Raw genomic sequence first — 16,186 nt, 5'->3', positions numbered from 1 at the left:
TCCATGTATATTGGTACAAAATTTTTACTAAACTGAGCAAAGCATGGCTTTTTGTCAGTGAGCACTTCTTGGTATCATACTCATAAACATATAGAGATTAAACTCTCTGAGTATGAACGAGCCAGGAATCTGGCCAAACTTAACCTTGATGGATATTGTCATTCACACTATGAGAACACATTCTTTATCTGAAAGCAATGATCTATGTAAGAATTTTCAAAGACTATAATTCTTATGATTTTGTCTTTTATTTCACGTTTATACTGCTATTTTATCTACATACTTTATAAAGAATGATTTTTCACTTATTCTTTTTTTTTAGCTGTAGAAACCCTTTATTAAATAAAACTTAAAAGCCATTAATCCCAGTCTGAATAGAGTAAGCCTTATCCAGGTATTTAAGAGGCTAACATAGTATGACTTTTAAAATTACGCACAAAAATAATTTATCTTAAAGGTAGGAATCTAAGGAGGGGAACCTCTCCAGGTTCTCGCTTCTAAGACAGATCCCTTCCCTCCTCTAGGGATACCAAGATATTGATTTGCCCACATTTTCTATGAAGAGTGATCACTTTGGTTAAAAAGTCATGTACCACAATGTGACCCTGTATTCATCTTCATCTTCCATCTATGTTGCCAGAACCAAAAACTGAACTACTCTCCTCTCTTTATTTTGAATACTTATTGTAAGTGGTTGTATTATTCTGCTTTTAGTTAGGGGAAGAGAAAAGGCCCTAAGGCCTTGTCTAGCATGGGCCATATGCTCAAGTTCAATTCACTGGTGTTCTGTGGTAGAGACTTACATAGAGATTCATAAAGTATGAATTGCCATCTTCTTAATTTCTCCTCCTTTCTCAGCAGAACTTCTGTAAAGAGTTTTCTACATACATTATCCTTATTTTCCCATAGAGTGTTCTCTCTTCAATCCACTACACTCTAATTTCAACCTTACCACTCAATGGAAATTGCTCTCACCAAAGTGACCAATGAACTCCTGATTGCTAAATCTAATAAATTTGTTGTTGGCTTTAAATTTTTCACTTATACAATTCCTCTGTAAATTCAACAGCTGGCTGTTCCTGATTAATTAAGATTCTCTACTTCCATGACTTCTATAATAAACACTGCCTTCCAAATTTTTTACCTTTCTGGCCAGTTCAACCCATGTTGCGTTGTAGCCTCATCTTTCTCTACTTGTGCCTTAAATGACAGCATTCATCCAAGTTCTCTCATCACATACTCTCCTCAGTTCTTTTTATCCTACCCAGTTGAAAGCATCCTCCATCTAATAGACTTACCTCACATATCAGTACCTTCACCCTGAATCCAATTTAAACTCCAGATCTGTATATTCAACTGCCTACTACAAATCCAAGTTTGAAAGAACCTTGGAGGAACAAAAATGGCAGAGTAGAAGGTAATGCTCTCACTCCCTCTTGTGAAAACACCAGAATCACAACTAGCTGCTGGACAATCATCGACAGGAAGACACTGGAACTCACCAAAAAAGATACCCCACATCCAAAGACAAAGGAAAAGCCACAATGAGATGGTAGGAGGGCGCAATCACAGTAAAATCAAATCCCATAACTGCTGGGTGGGTGACTCAAAGACTGGAGAACACATACCACAGAAGTCCACCTACTGGAATGAAGGTTGTGAGCCCCACGTCAGGCTTCCCAACCTGGGGGTCCGGCAATGGGAGGAGAAATTCCTAGAGAATCAGACTTTGAAGGCTACTGGGATTTGATTGCAGGACTTCAACAGAACTGGGGGAAACACAGACTCCACTTTTGGAGGGCACACACAAAGTAATGTGCACATTGGGACCCAGGGGAAGGAGCAGTGACCTGAGGGGGGACTGAACCAGACCTACCTGCTAGTGTTGGAGGGTCCCCTGCAGAGGCGGGGGGGTGGCTGTGGCTCACCATGGGGACAACGACACTGGCAGCAGAAGTTCTGGGAAGTACTCTTTGGCATGAGCCCTCCCTGACTCTCATTAGCCTCACCAAAGAGCCCAGGTAGGCTCCAGTGTTGGGTCGTCTCAGGCCAAACAACCAACAGGGAGGGAACCCAGCCCTGCCCATGCGCAGTGAAGCTGATTAAAGTTTTATGGACCTCTGCCCACCAGAGCAACAGTCAGCTCTACCCACCACCAGTCCCTCCCATCAGGAAACCTGCACAAGCCTCTTAGATAGCCTCATCCACCAGAGGGAAGAGAGCAGAAGCAAGAAGAATTACAATCCTGCAGCCTGTGGAGCAAAAACCACATTCACAGAAAGATAGACAACATGAAAAGGCAGAGGGCCATGTACCAAATGAAGGAACAAGATAAAACCCCAGAAAAACAATTAAATGAAGTGGAGATAGGCAACCTTCCAGAAAAAGAATTCAGAATAATGATAGTGAAGATGATCCAGGACCTTGGAAAAAGAATGGAGGCAAAGATCGAGAAGATGCAAGAAATGTTTAACAAAGATCTAGAAGAATTAAAGAACAAACACCTAAAAGAATTAAAGAACAAACAAACAGAGATGAACAATACAATAACTGAAATGAAAAATACACTAGAAGGAATCAACAGCAGAATAACTGAGGCAGAAGAACGGATAAGTGACCTGGAAGACAGAATGGTGGAATTCATTGCTGCGGAACAGAATAAAGAAAAAGGAATGAAAAGAAATGAAGTCAGCCTAAGAGACCTCTGGGACAACATTAAACACAACATTTGCATTATAGGGGTCCCAGAAGGAGAAGAGAGAGAGAAAGGACCCAAGAAAATATTTGAAGAGATTATAGTCGAAAAGTTCCCTCACATGGGAAAGGAAATAGCCACCCAAGTCCAGGAAGCACAGAGAGTCCCATACAGGATAAACCCAAGGAGAAACACACTGAGACACATAGTAATCAAATAGGCAAAAATTAAAGACAAAGAAAAATTATTGAAAGCAGCAAGGGGAAAATGACAAATAACAAACAAGGGAACTCCTATAAGGTTAACAGCTGATTTCTCAGCAGAAACTCTACAAGCCAGAAGGGACTGGCATGATATACTTAAAGTGATGAAAGGGAAGAAACTACAACCAAGATTACTCTACCCAGCAAGGATCCCATTCAGATTAGATGGAGAAATCAAAAGCTTTACAGACAAGCAAAAGCTAAGAGAATTCAGCACCACCAAACCAGCTCTACAACAAATGCTAAAGGAACTTCTCTAAGTGGGAAACACAAGAGAAGAAAAGGACCTACAAAAACAAACCCAAAAAAAATTAAGAAAATGGTCATAGGAAAATGTATATCGATAATTACCTTAAAAGTGAATGGATTAAATGCTCCAGCCAAAAGACACAGGCTTGCTGAATAGATACAAAAACAAGACCCATATATATGCTGTCTACAAGAGACCCACCTCAGACCTAGGGACACATACAGACTGAAAGTGAGGGGATGGAAAAAGATATTCCATGCAAATGGAAATCAAAAGAGCGCTGGAGTAGCAATACTCATATGAGATTAAACAGACTTTAAAATAAAGAATGTTACAAGAGAAAAGGAAGGACACTACATAATGATCAAGGGATCAATCCAAGAAGAAGATATAACAATTATAAATATATATGCACCCAACATAGGAGCACCTCAATACATAAGGCAACTGCTAACAGCTCACAAAGAGGATATCGACAGTAACACAATAATAGTGGGGGACTTTAACACCTCATTTACACCAATGGAGAAGTCATCCAAAATGAAAATAAATAAGGAAACAGAAGCTTTAAATGACACAATAGTCCAGATAGATTTAATTGATATTTATAGGACATTCCATCCAAAACAGCAGATTACACTTTCTTCTCAAGTGTGCACGGAACATTCTCCAGGATAGATCACATCTTGGGTCACAAATCAAGCCTCAGTAAATTTAAGAAAATTGAAATCATATCAAGCATTATTCTGACCACAATGCTATGAGATTAGAAATCAATTACAGAGAGAAAAACGTAAAAAACACAAACACATGGAGGCTAAAGAATACATTACTAAATAACCAAGAGATCACTGAATAAATCAAAGAGGAAATCAAAATATACCTAGAGACAAATGACAATGGAAACACGATGATCCAAAACCTATGGGATGCAGCAAAAGCAGTTCTAAGAGGGAAGTTTATAGCTATACAAGCCTATCTTAAGAAACGAGAAAAATCTCAAATAAACAATTTAAACTTACACCTAAAGGAACTAGAGAAGGAAGAACTAACAAAACCCAAAGTTAGCAGAAGGAAAGAAATCATAAAGATCAGAGCAGAAATAAATGAAATAAAAACAGAGAAAACAATTGCAAAGATCAATAAAGCTATAAGCTGGTTCTTTGACAAGATAAACAAAATAGAGAAACCATTATCCAGACTCGTCAAGAAAAAGAGGGAGAGGACTCAAATCAATAAAATTAGAAATGGAAAAGGAGAAGTTACAACATACATGGCAGAAATACAAAGCATCCTAAGAGACTACCACAAGCAACTCTGTGCCAATAAAATGGACAACCTGGAAGAAATGGACATATTTTTAGAAAGGTATAACCTTGCAAGACTGAACCAGGAAGAAATAGAAAATATGAACAGACCAATCAAAAGTAATGAAATTGAAATTGTGATTAAAAATCTTCCAACAAACAAAAGTCCAGGACCAAGTGGCTTCACAGGTGAATTCTATCAAACATTTAGAGAAGAGCTAACACCAATCCTCTCAAACTCTTCCAAAAAATTGCACAGGAAGGAACACTCCCAAACTCATTCTATGAGGCCACCATCACCCTGATACCAAAAACAGACAAAGATACTACAAAAAAAGAAAATTACAGAACAATATCACTGATGAATACAGATGCATAAATCCTCTACAAAATACTAGCAAACAGAATCCAACAGCACATTAAAAGGATCATACACCATGATCAAAAGTGGGATTTATCCCAGGGATGCAAGGATTCTTCAATATATGCAAATCAGTCAATGTGATACCCCATATTAACAAATTGAAGAATAAAAATCATATGATCATCTCGATAGATGCAGAAAAATCTTTTGACAAAATTCATCATGCTTTATGATAAAAACTCTCCAGAAAGTGGGCATAGAGGGAACCTACTTCAACATACTAAAGGCCATGTACAACAAACCCACAGCAAACATCATTCTCAATGGTGAAAAACTGAAAGCATTTCCTCTAGGATCAGGAACAAGACAAGGATGTCCACTCTCACCACTATTATTCAACATAATTTTGGAAGTCCTAGCAATGGCAATCAGAGAAGAAAAAGAAATAAAAGGAATACAAATTGGAAAAGAAGAAGTAAAATTGTCACTGTTTGCAGATGACATGATACTATACATAGAGAATCCTAAAAATGCCACCAGAAAACTACTAGAGCTAATCAATGAATTTGGTAAAGTTGCAGGATATAAAAGTAATGCACAGAAATCTCTTGCATTCCTATACACTAATGATGAAAATCTGAAAGAGAAATTCAGGAAACACTCCCATTTACCACTGCAACAAAAAGAATAAAATACCTAGGAATAAACCTACCTAGGGAGACAAAAGACCTGTATGCAAAAAACTATAAGACACTGATGAAAGAAATTAAAGATGATACCAATAGATGGAGAGATATACCATGTTTTGGATTGGGAGAATCAATATTGCAGAAATGATTATACTACCTACAGCAATCTACAGATTCAATGCAATCCCTAACAAATTACCAATGGCATTTTTTTATGGAACTAGCACAAAAAATCTTAAAATTTGTATGGAGACACATAAGACCCCGAATGGCCAAAGCAGTCTTGAGAGGAAAAACATGGAGCTGGAAGAATCAGACTCCATGACTTCAGACTTTACTACAAAGCTACAGTAATCAAGACAATATGGTACTGGCAGAAAAACAGAAACAGGTCAATGGGAACAAGATAGAAAGCCCAGAGATAAACCCACGCATCTATGGTCAACTAATCTACGACAAAGGAGGCAAGGATATACAATGGAGAAAAGACAGTCTCTACAATAAGCGGTGCTGGGAAAACTGGACAGCTACATATAAAAGAATGAAATTAGAACACTCCCTAACACCATACACAAAAATAAACTCAAAATGGATTAGAGACCTAAATGTAATACCGGACACTATAAAACTCTTAGAGGAAAACATAGGAAGAAGACTCTTTGACATAAATCACAGCAAGATCTTTTTTGATCCACCTCCTAGCGTAATGGAAATAAAAACAAAAATAAACAAATGAGACCTAATGAAACTTCAAAGCTTTTGCACAGCAAAGGAAACCATAAACAAGACAAAAAGACAACCCTCAGAATGGGAGAAAATATTTGCAAATGAATCAACGGACAAAGGATTAATCCCCAAAATATATAAACAGCTCATGCAGCTCAATGTTAAAAAAACAGACAACCCAATCAGAAAATGGGCAGATGACCTAAATAGACATTTCTCCAAAGAAGACATACAGATGGCCAAGAAGCACATGAAAGGCTGCTCAACATCACTAATTATTAGAGAAATGCAAATCAAAACTACAATGAGATATCACCTCACACCAGTTAGAATGGGCATCATCAGATAATCTATAAACAACAAATGTTGGAGAGGATGTGGAGAAAAGGGAATCCTCTTGCACTGTTGATGGGAATGTAAACTGATACAGCCTCTATGGAGAACAGTATGGAGGGTCCTTAAAAAACTATAAATAGAATTACTATATGATCCAGCAATCCCTCTATTGGGCATATACCCAGAAAAAAACATAATTCAAAAAGATGCATGCACTCCAATGTTTATTGCAGCACTATTTACAATAGCCAGGTCATGGAAGCCACCTAAATGCCAATTGACAGATTAATGGATAAAGAAGTTGTGGTACATATATACAATGGAATATTGCTCAGCCATAAAACGGAATGAAATTGGGTCATTTGTTGAGACATGGATGGATCTAGAGACTGTCATACAGAGTGAAGTAAGTCAGAAAGGGAAAAAAAAATATCGTATATTAACGCATGTATGTGAAACCTAGAAAAATGGTACAGATGAACTGGTTTACAGGGCAGAAGTTGAAACACAGATGTAGAGAACAAACATATGGACACCAAGGGGGGAAAGTCACGGGCAGGTGGGGATGGTGGTGTGATAAATTGGGTGATTGGGATTGACATGTATATACTGATGTGTATAAAATTGATGAGTAATAAGAACCTGCTGTATAAAAAAATAAAAATTAAAAAAAAAGAATCTACATGCCTCAAAATCAACAATTGTAGAAGTAAACACATTCTCTTTTTTGCCACAAGTTTCTTCATGATCTAAGGTTCTATTTCTCCAGGAATAATACGGCTATCAACCAACTCATGCACCTCTTGAAATAATTTCCACTCATTCTTTTTAATTTTCTTTAGTGTACCTCTAATCTGTCTCCTCTCAATCTCCACTGCCAACAGTTTGGTTCAGATGTCCATCATTCTCAAACATCTGTCACCTAAATTACTATAACAGCCTTTTATCTGTTCTATCTCTAGTCTTACAAAATAAAACCCAATCTCTTGCTTATTCCAGAGATACAGATTTATAAAATGCAAACTGATCATGCCACTCCCCTCATTTTACAATGCATCAGTGGTTTCCTATTTCTTATAAAATTCCTTGCTAGGACTTACAAAGCCTTCCTTAATGGTCTTCCCTTGTTAAATTCTCCAGTTTCATCATTTTTGGTGACCTCAGCATATACCTAAGTGTTCTACTTGTGACTACCGTAATATAATATATTCCTTCCCAATTCTATGGTTTTATACATATCTGTCTTTCTGCCTGAATCTTCTCCCTTTTTGCAATCTTCTTTTCCTATATAAACTAGACACATCCTTCAAGAATCCGCTCCTGGCCTTCTGTGGTGGCGCAGTGGTTGAGAGTCCACCTGCCGATGCAGGGGACACGGGTTCGTGCCTCGGTCCGGGAAGATCCCATATGCCGTGGAGCGGCTGGGCCCGTGAGCCATGGCCTCTGAGCCTGCACGTCCGGAGCCTGTGCTCCGTAACGGGAGAGGCCCGCATACCGCAAAAAAAAAAAAAGAATCCGCTCCGACGACAGTTAACATACTGTCATATTACTGCTGTATCATTGTCTCTTTTCCCAACAGCCTGAAAAATCCTCCATGTTCAGAGATTGTCCCATTTATCCATGTGCATTTAGTGATTTCCCTTGTCTGTCACATATAAGTGTTCCAAAATGACATGAAAAATATGTTGAAAACTCAAAAGGCTGAGAACCCATTGTCTACTTGTATGATCAGAGAAGTATTGATGGCAAAATAAGATCTGAACAGTTGATAAGAGGAAATAATGGGAAACTACAATTTCATGGGCAGAAACAAACTGTGCAAATATACTAGACAGGGAATAGTGACATGTCCATTCAAACTCAAAGAGCTTGGTTAAGGAAGGAGAGAAGTCTTGAAAATGAAATTGTTAGCTGTAATGCCAAACCAAGAATTTTAGAATACATTCTGTAAGCGATACAGAGGAACTATAGTTTTGTGAGCAAGGAGATGGCATGCTCAAAGAAAAGGTAGGTCAGCCTAACAGAGCATCTGAACTTCCTGGAGTTTGGTTTTTGTTTTTATTTTAAATAGCAAATGCCTGAGATACAAACTCTTATGTATAAAATAAATAAGCAACAAGAATATATTGTATAGCACAGGAAAATACAGACATTACTTTGTAACAACTTTAAATGAAGTATAATTTAAAATTTGAATCACTGTGTTGTACACCTGAAACTCATATAACATTGTAAATCAGCTATACTTAAATTTAAAAGAACCACAATAGGAGAACATTCAAAGGCATTCCACCCTTGTTTCCACCCTCCTGAACCAAAAGAGTAAATTCTATAATTGGTAGGAGCACTTCTGAGCATGTGAAGGTCAGTGTCTCTGGTGGTTGCAACTTTCATGTTTGGCTAGTCTAGTTGGATAGAGACGTTCCCTTCTATAGCAGGTGGAAGTCATACCTATGTCCAAGTCTGGAGGCCTATCATTATTAAGGCCCAGTTTCTATAGGATCTCAAACTGGCTGTGTCAATATTTCCCCTGTTTATAAATTTAGGTGGGTTTCAACTCCAGACTTTTAGAAAAGTAATAAAAATCCAATGTTGCCACAATCTATCTTATCTCATCCAGCTTTTCCAGGAACAAAGCTGATATTTCTTCCCCAATATGATACCTGTCTACTTCTCAATTGATTCCCATATGTGGAGAAAAAGGTTATAAGGGGGAAGACATGTAAATAGAACCTCAAGAAGAGATTCAGGGAGAGAGATTGAGGAGGAAATATGAGAGTAAAAACAGGAAGATTAATTAGAAATCTGTATATCTGAAATTCTCAAATATCCTATGTGACTGACCTATCTCCTCCACACCAATAAACAAGCTTTATGAACACATAAGGAGCACATATTTAACTTTTTATTGTGTTATTCTTAAACAAATGTGGGCAATGAAAGAACATCAACTTTTTTTTTCAGCCATGCCATGTGTCTTGTGGGATCTTAGTTCCCAGGTCAGGGATCGAACCCGGGCCCCCTGTAGTAGAAGTGAACAGTTCTAACCATTGGACCACCAGGGAATTCCCAGAAAACGTTTTATACTATATAATCTTTCATTGGTATCTTCAGAGGCATTTGCACACATATTTTATCAATAAAACTAGGACAGAGTACTATGGGGAAAAAAGCAATTCTCAGAGAACAAGAAAAATATCTTAGGAATTAATAATAGCAATGTTAATTTTTAAATTTCAGTATTTACCTGAAAGAATAAAAAGATATTTTTCACACAAAAACCTGTGTGCATAATCATCTAAAATAGGAAAATATCCAAATGTCCTACAATTAGCAAATTCATTCTAAATCAAAATAAATCTAAACTGTGCTATATCTACACAATGGAATACTACTCTCAATGCAAAGTAACAAATTATTGATACATACAACAAAATGGATTAAATTTAAATGTATGATGTTAAGTTAAATAAACCATACATAAAAGACTTCATACTATATTATTCCATTTTTATAACATTCTCAAAAGGGCAAAACTGAAGAGACAGAAAAAAGATCAGTAGTTGCCAGGAGCTGAGGGTAGGAAAAAGAGATGACTATGATGGGCAACAGGGAAATTTTTCTGATCTACAACTTGATTGTAATGATGGTTACACTACTGTGCATGTCTGCCAACACTCATAGACCTTTACACAAAAAAAGAGTGAATTTCACCATATAAAAAAAATAAAGAATTAAAAGAAGACACACTTAAACAAGTCATTATGAACCTGGAGATGAAATGAACTGGAAAGAGCATTATCCCAATGTTACGACAAGAAAATAGCAAAACAAATGGAAAATTAACAACTTTTACTGAAGCCATCATAAAATAAAGTTTAGGGTAAGTAACAAAACCTGAAATCCAAGGAAAGACAAACCCTGCAGGGAGAAACAGGACCCAAGTATTTCCTAACCTAGGGGAGATACTACTGGATACCATATAAGCTAGTAGGAAGATTCAGCTAAAAATTTTAATGAAGTTTGAAAGACCAGTGGTGTGCTAGTGTGAGTCCCCGATTGCCATAGGCATAGTGACTTTTATCCTCTTGAAGGCTTTTCTTCCACAAATATCACCAAGTACTTACAAGAAACAATGGGGAGAATCCTGAGAAAGCTTCCCTCATAGTACTACCTGGGGAAGGAGGATAGTATGCACAGCCTAAGTCCACTAGAACCATCCTCCCTATCTCCCATATTGAATAAAAGCCTTAACCTGCATAAAGGAGAGCACCAGAATTATTACCTTAGGGCAAGGATGACACCCACTGAAGCTATGGGAGGGATAAAGAAAGGGGAAAAAAATGTACTCTACCCCTAGGGAAGAGGAAAATATATGTGGTAGGTCCAGCATTACATCTAGAAGAGAGGCAGAAGTACTCATGAAGGCCACCCCCAATGCCCAGGCTCACAGTGTCTGCCTAAGACTGAGATTCCATCAGAACATTACAGAACTCATCCTCCACTATTCCCATCAATGCATTAACAAGCTTTGAGGAAAACTAACTGTGGAATACATCTGGTAGAGCAGCATTGAAAAAAAAATCTCCCCAGGGAATACAGCAAAGAGAAGACACAAAGCCAAGAGAAGAATAGACATTAAATAAACCTTCTAGCAAACTAGCCTACATGCTAAACACAGGTATCACTAAGTTACTTGAAATCTGTTGTTCACTGAGGGTGACTCTGACAACAAACTTCAATCCCAGCTCACCTCCTTACTAGATCAACACAAACATCCAAACTGAAGGCCTAGAAGAAGTAAAGGCATGCCCGTACTCATACTCATCACTAAGAATAAAAAACATTTAACTCAATACAACATACCAAGTTTCAACAAAAAAATCACAAAGCACACAAAAATGCAAGAAAAACAATCATCAGAATCAGACACAGGAATGACACAGATGTTGAAAAGGAAAAGGAAAATAACATGTAAATTAATATGTAAAGGGTCTAATAAAAAAGGCAGACAACATACAAGATCAATTGTAATTTCACTAGACAGATGAAAACTATAAGAAAAAATCAAATATAAATTCCAGAAATCAAAAACACTGAAACAGTGATGAATATCTTCAAAGAGTTCATTAGTAGAGGCAATACAAATAGGAAAGAACCCCTGAACTTGAAGCAATGTAAAGAGAAACACAAAGAGATAAAACTAAAACAAAAACCAGAAAAGGGTATCCAAGAGCTGTGGGGCAATATCAAATGGTCTAGCAAATGCATAACTGGAATCCCAGAAGATGAATGAGAGAATAACTGAAGAAATATTCTGAGAAAAAATGACTGAGAATATTACAAATTTAATGACAGATACCAAACTACAGATCAATCTCAGAGAAAAATAAGCTGAATAAATACCCCCAAATAAAACACACCTGAATATATCACATTGAAAATGCTAAAAACAAAAGAAAAAGAGAAAATCTTAAAGGACAGCCAGAGAGAAAAAGACATATTATCCACAGAGGAATAAGGATAAGAATTACGGCAGATTTCTCATCTTAAACTGGATAAACATAAACTGAGGGAAATAATGCCCTGTATGAGAAATAGTAAAGGAAGTTCCTCGAGAGGAAAAAATATAATATAGATCAGAAACTTTGGTCTACACAAATAAATGAAGAACTTTGGAAATGGGGCAGGTTATTATGAAATCTGAGAACACCAAAGAAGAGATCCTGAACGATTCCAGGGAGACAGAGATAACTGGGTGCATAAAAGTTCAGAATCATAGATCATCACATCTTATCATCAGCAAAGGTGGATGCTGGAAGACAGTACAGTGAGTCTCACAAAGAGGAAAATTTATTTTCAACCTAGAATTCTATATATCTGGCCACTCAGTTAAATTAGAATAAAGGCACTTTCATCCTTTCTTGGTGAATTTCTTTGAATATCTTTCTACAAATTTTGTGAGGAAAAAACAAGGCAGAAAGTGATGGGATGCAGTAAACAAGGTGTACAACCAAAAGAGTAGGCAATGAAGTTCCAGGTGATACCCATTTTGATCTTAAAGAGCATCCAATCCAGTCAGGAGCAGAAAGAGAGGTTTCTAGATTTGAAAGAAATTGAAGGAAAGGATAAAATAATTAAGAGTTTGGAAGAGTTTGAGATAAATTATTTGGGTGGATTGTATAACAAAAAGGAGAATCATTTTTCTAATTTGAGACTAGGAAAATTCTTATTTAAACAGCACTGAGCCCACAGCAAAGAAAATATAATCCTACCACACTATTTGGAAAAGAGAAACAAAATGATCTGACTTATCATTTTTAAAAGGATTACTTTAGCTGCTGTGTCAATAATAGACTGGTAAAGAATGAAAGACCAATACAGTCTGGGAAACTGTTGGCAATGAGGACACATGGTCAGCTTATGGATAAGACTTGCTTGTTGATTGACTGTGAAGTGTGAGAGAGATAAGTCAGTGACAGCTTCAACATTTTGACCACAAAAATGATGTTCTCATTACTGAAAAGGAGAAGCAGGTTTGGGCAAAGAATAATATTTCATTTTGAACATGTAAATGTGAGATGGTTATTAAACATCCAAATACAGTCACTGAATGGTCAGCTAGATATCAGATATCTAAATGGATATATTAGTTGGATATATGAGTTAACATTCAGGGGAGAGAGCAGGTTGAATATGTAAACTTGTATTTCAGTAGCACATAGATGCAATTTAAAACCATGAACTGAATGAGATCACCTGAGAAATGTTTATAGCTGAAGAGTAGAATAAATACTAGGATTGAGCCCCAGAACACTCCACATTAGAGAGATCAGCTAGATAAACAGAAGCAGCCAGTGAGGGAAGAGAAGGATCAAGTATCCTGGAAAACAAATTTTTAAAAATGCTTCAAAGAAGGAACAATCAACTATGTCAAAAACTGAATACTGGTGAAGTAAGAGGAGGGCTAACAAGGGACCACTGTATTTAGCAAATAGAGGTCAATGGTGATCACAAGAGCTGTTTTGTTTTGTTTTCGTATCATAGGAAAGAAAGACTGGAGTAAGCTCAAGAGAAAATGGGAGAGAAAAAAAGTAGAAAAGCAGGATATACAACTCTTTTTTTTTTTTTGGTAACAATTTTATTGCGACATCATTTAAATACCATACAATTCACCACTTAAAAGTGTTCAACTCAATGGTTTTTATTATATCCTTATATACAACTATTTCCAGAAGTTTTGTCCTTAGATAAATGGAAAATTCACTTGAAAGATAAGTCAAGAAAGAGATGTAAGAAATTACAGAATGTGTGTACACTAATGAAATGATTCAGAAGAAAAGACATACGGTGCAGGAGATAGAGGAGACAATTAATTGTTGGAGTGATGTCCTAAAGTAGTAATAGGCATATTGTAACTAGGACACAAATGGAGACGCTGGCTTTAGATAAAAGAACGGGCAGTTCATTCACAGTCACAGAACAGATACAGGTAAGATGGTATTTGTGTGCGTCAGAGTCTTGAGAAGTTCTCTTGTCATTGCTTATAATTTCTCAGTGGAATTTAAAATAAGGTCATCTTCTGAGAGTGAGTATGGGGAAGAAAATGCTGGAGTATTGAGGGCAAGAAATAAAACAGTGTCCAGGCGGGTAAAAGTATGAATAAACCATAGAAATATAAATACTGGGCAACAAGGTTATATTTAATTTTAGTGGTTACGAAAATAAAGTGAGACCAGTCAACTTAGCTGTACATTTTCCTTCAGACATGTTCAAGTATCCAGGTACTGACACAGAGCAGGTGACAATGTAGATATAACCAGGAATGAGGCTATGCCATGTGAGTAAGATAAAGGGAAAAAAGGAGAAAATTATGAAGGGGAATTGTTATAATGATAGGCTATTGAAACTGAGTCCCCATAAAACTGAGTTCCCTGAGTTTATGATTAGTCTTTCTTTCCAAAACTTTATTCCCTTTTGTATCACCTCTGACCTCAATCTTGTACTAACTGAACATTTATCAACCAGAATCAGATGACTAAAATTGCTGTTGGCAAAAACATCGATAATGTACTAAAACTGATATTATAGACATCATCATTAATGTACAAACTCAGGTTTCTCCAGGGCAAGATGAGCTAACAGACCCCCCGTCCATGGACCTCCAGGCCTGAGAATCATAAACCAGAGACATCCTGACTCCTGAAATTACAATTAAGAATTGTCACAGAGATGTCACAAAACAATGATTAATCCCAGTCTCTTTGTTCTTCCCCTTTAAGAAAACCTCTAACTCAAAGACCAAGTTGAAGTGGATCTGAGGCTTGTCTCCCACTCCCTTGCTTGGTGCTCTGCAATAAGCACTGTGCTTTCCTTCACCACAGCCCAGTGTCAGTACACTGGCTTTGCTGTGTGTCAGAAGAGCGGGCCCGAGTTCAGCTCCATAACGTTATTGAATCTAAACAAGCTAAGCAAGGAATTATGGCCACAAAGGATAAATGAAGGTGAAAAGATATTAGGACCAAAATTCAGGTGGTCTCAATAGGATAGTAAAAATCAGAGTAGATGAAGCTGATGTTCTTCTATGGTCAATGCACATAAAATAGTTACAGTACAAAATGTTAAAGTTAAAAAGCTTGACTACATGCAAGCAAAGTTAGAGCTGGATAAATCTTGAAGGTACCAGGAAAGACATAAGATGGGAAAAAGGCTGAATGTACTAATAGACCTCAAAATACAAAACAAAGAGTCAAGAGGCATTGCCTATGGTTAACGGAAGAATAAATAGAAACTTAAGTGTGTCATTTGAAATTGTAGTGGAGGGACTTCCCTGGTGGCTCAATGGTTAAGAATCAGTCTGCCAATGCAGGGGACACAGGTCTGAGCCCTGGTCCAGGAAGATCCCACATGCCGCGGAGCAACTAAGCCCATGCGCCACGACTACTGAACCTGCGCTCTAGAGCCCGTGAGCCACAACTACTGAAGCCTGCATGCTCTACGGCCCATGCTCTGCAAAAAGAGAAGCCACCACAATGAGAAGCCCGCACACTGCAACAAAGAGTAGCCCCCGCTCGTGGCAACTAGAGAAAGCCTGCATGCAGCAATGAAGACCCAACGCAGGCAAAAATAAAAATAAAATTTTTTATAGCGAAAGAAATTGTAGTGGAAACTGGTATAGAAATACTGAATAACTGATTTGGGAGGAAAAAGAGGAAACAAACTGGAGTGACAAAAGGGGTTAAGTCTTCATCTATTATAGCAGTCAACAGACAATATCTCATATATCTGAGAGGATAACAAAAAATCACTGTTTGCCCCTGAGGAGCAGAAATAATGGAAAGGATGGGTAAGACAGGAGTATACTGCTTTTGATGAGAAGCCTGTCTGTACTGTTTGAATTTTAGCCATGTTAAGGCATTACTTTAATAAAAAATATAAATTAAAATTTTCACAGCCTTATAAATTAAGTCAGATCTGATAATTCAGCTGGACTTTTATCTTAAGTATACAGAAAAAAAAATATACACTTTCTGATGCTGGAAAAATTGCCATTTCA

Source organism: Grampus griseus, assembly GCF_964374135.1.
Source record: "Grampus griseus genome assembly, chromosome: 10".
NCBI lineage: Eukaryota > Metazoa > Chordata > Mammalia > Artiodactyla > Delphinidae > Grampus > Grampus griseus.
This window is presented reverse-complemented; position numbering follows the sequence as displayed.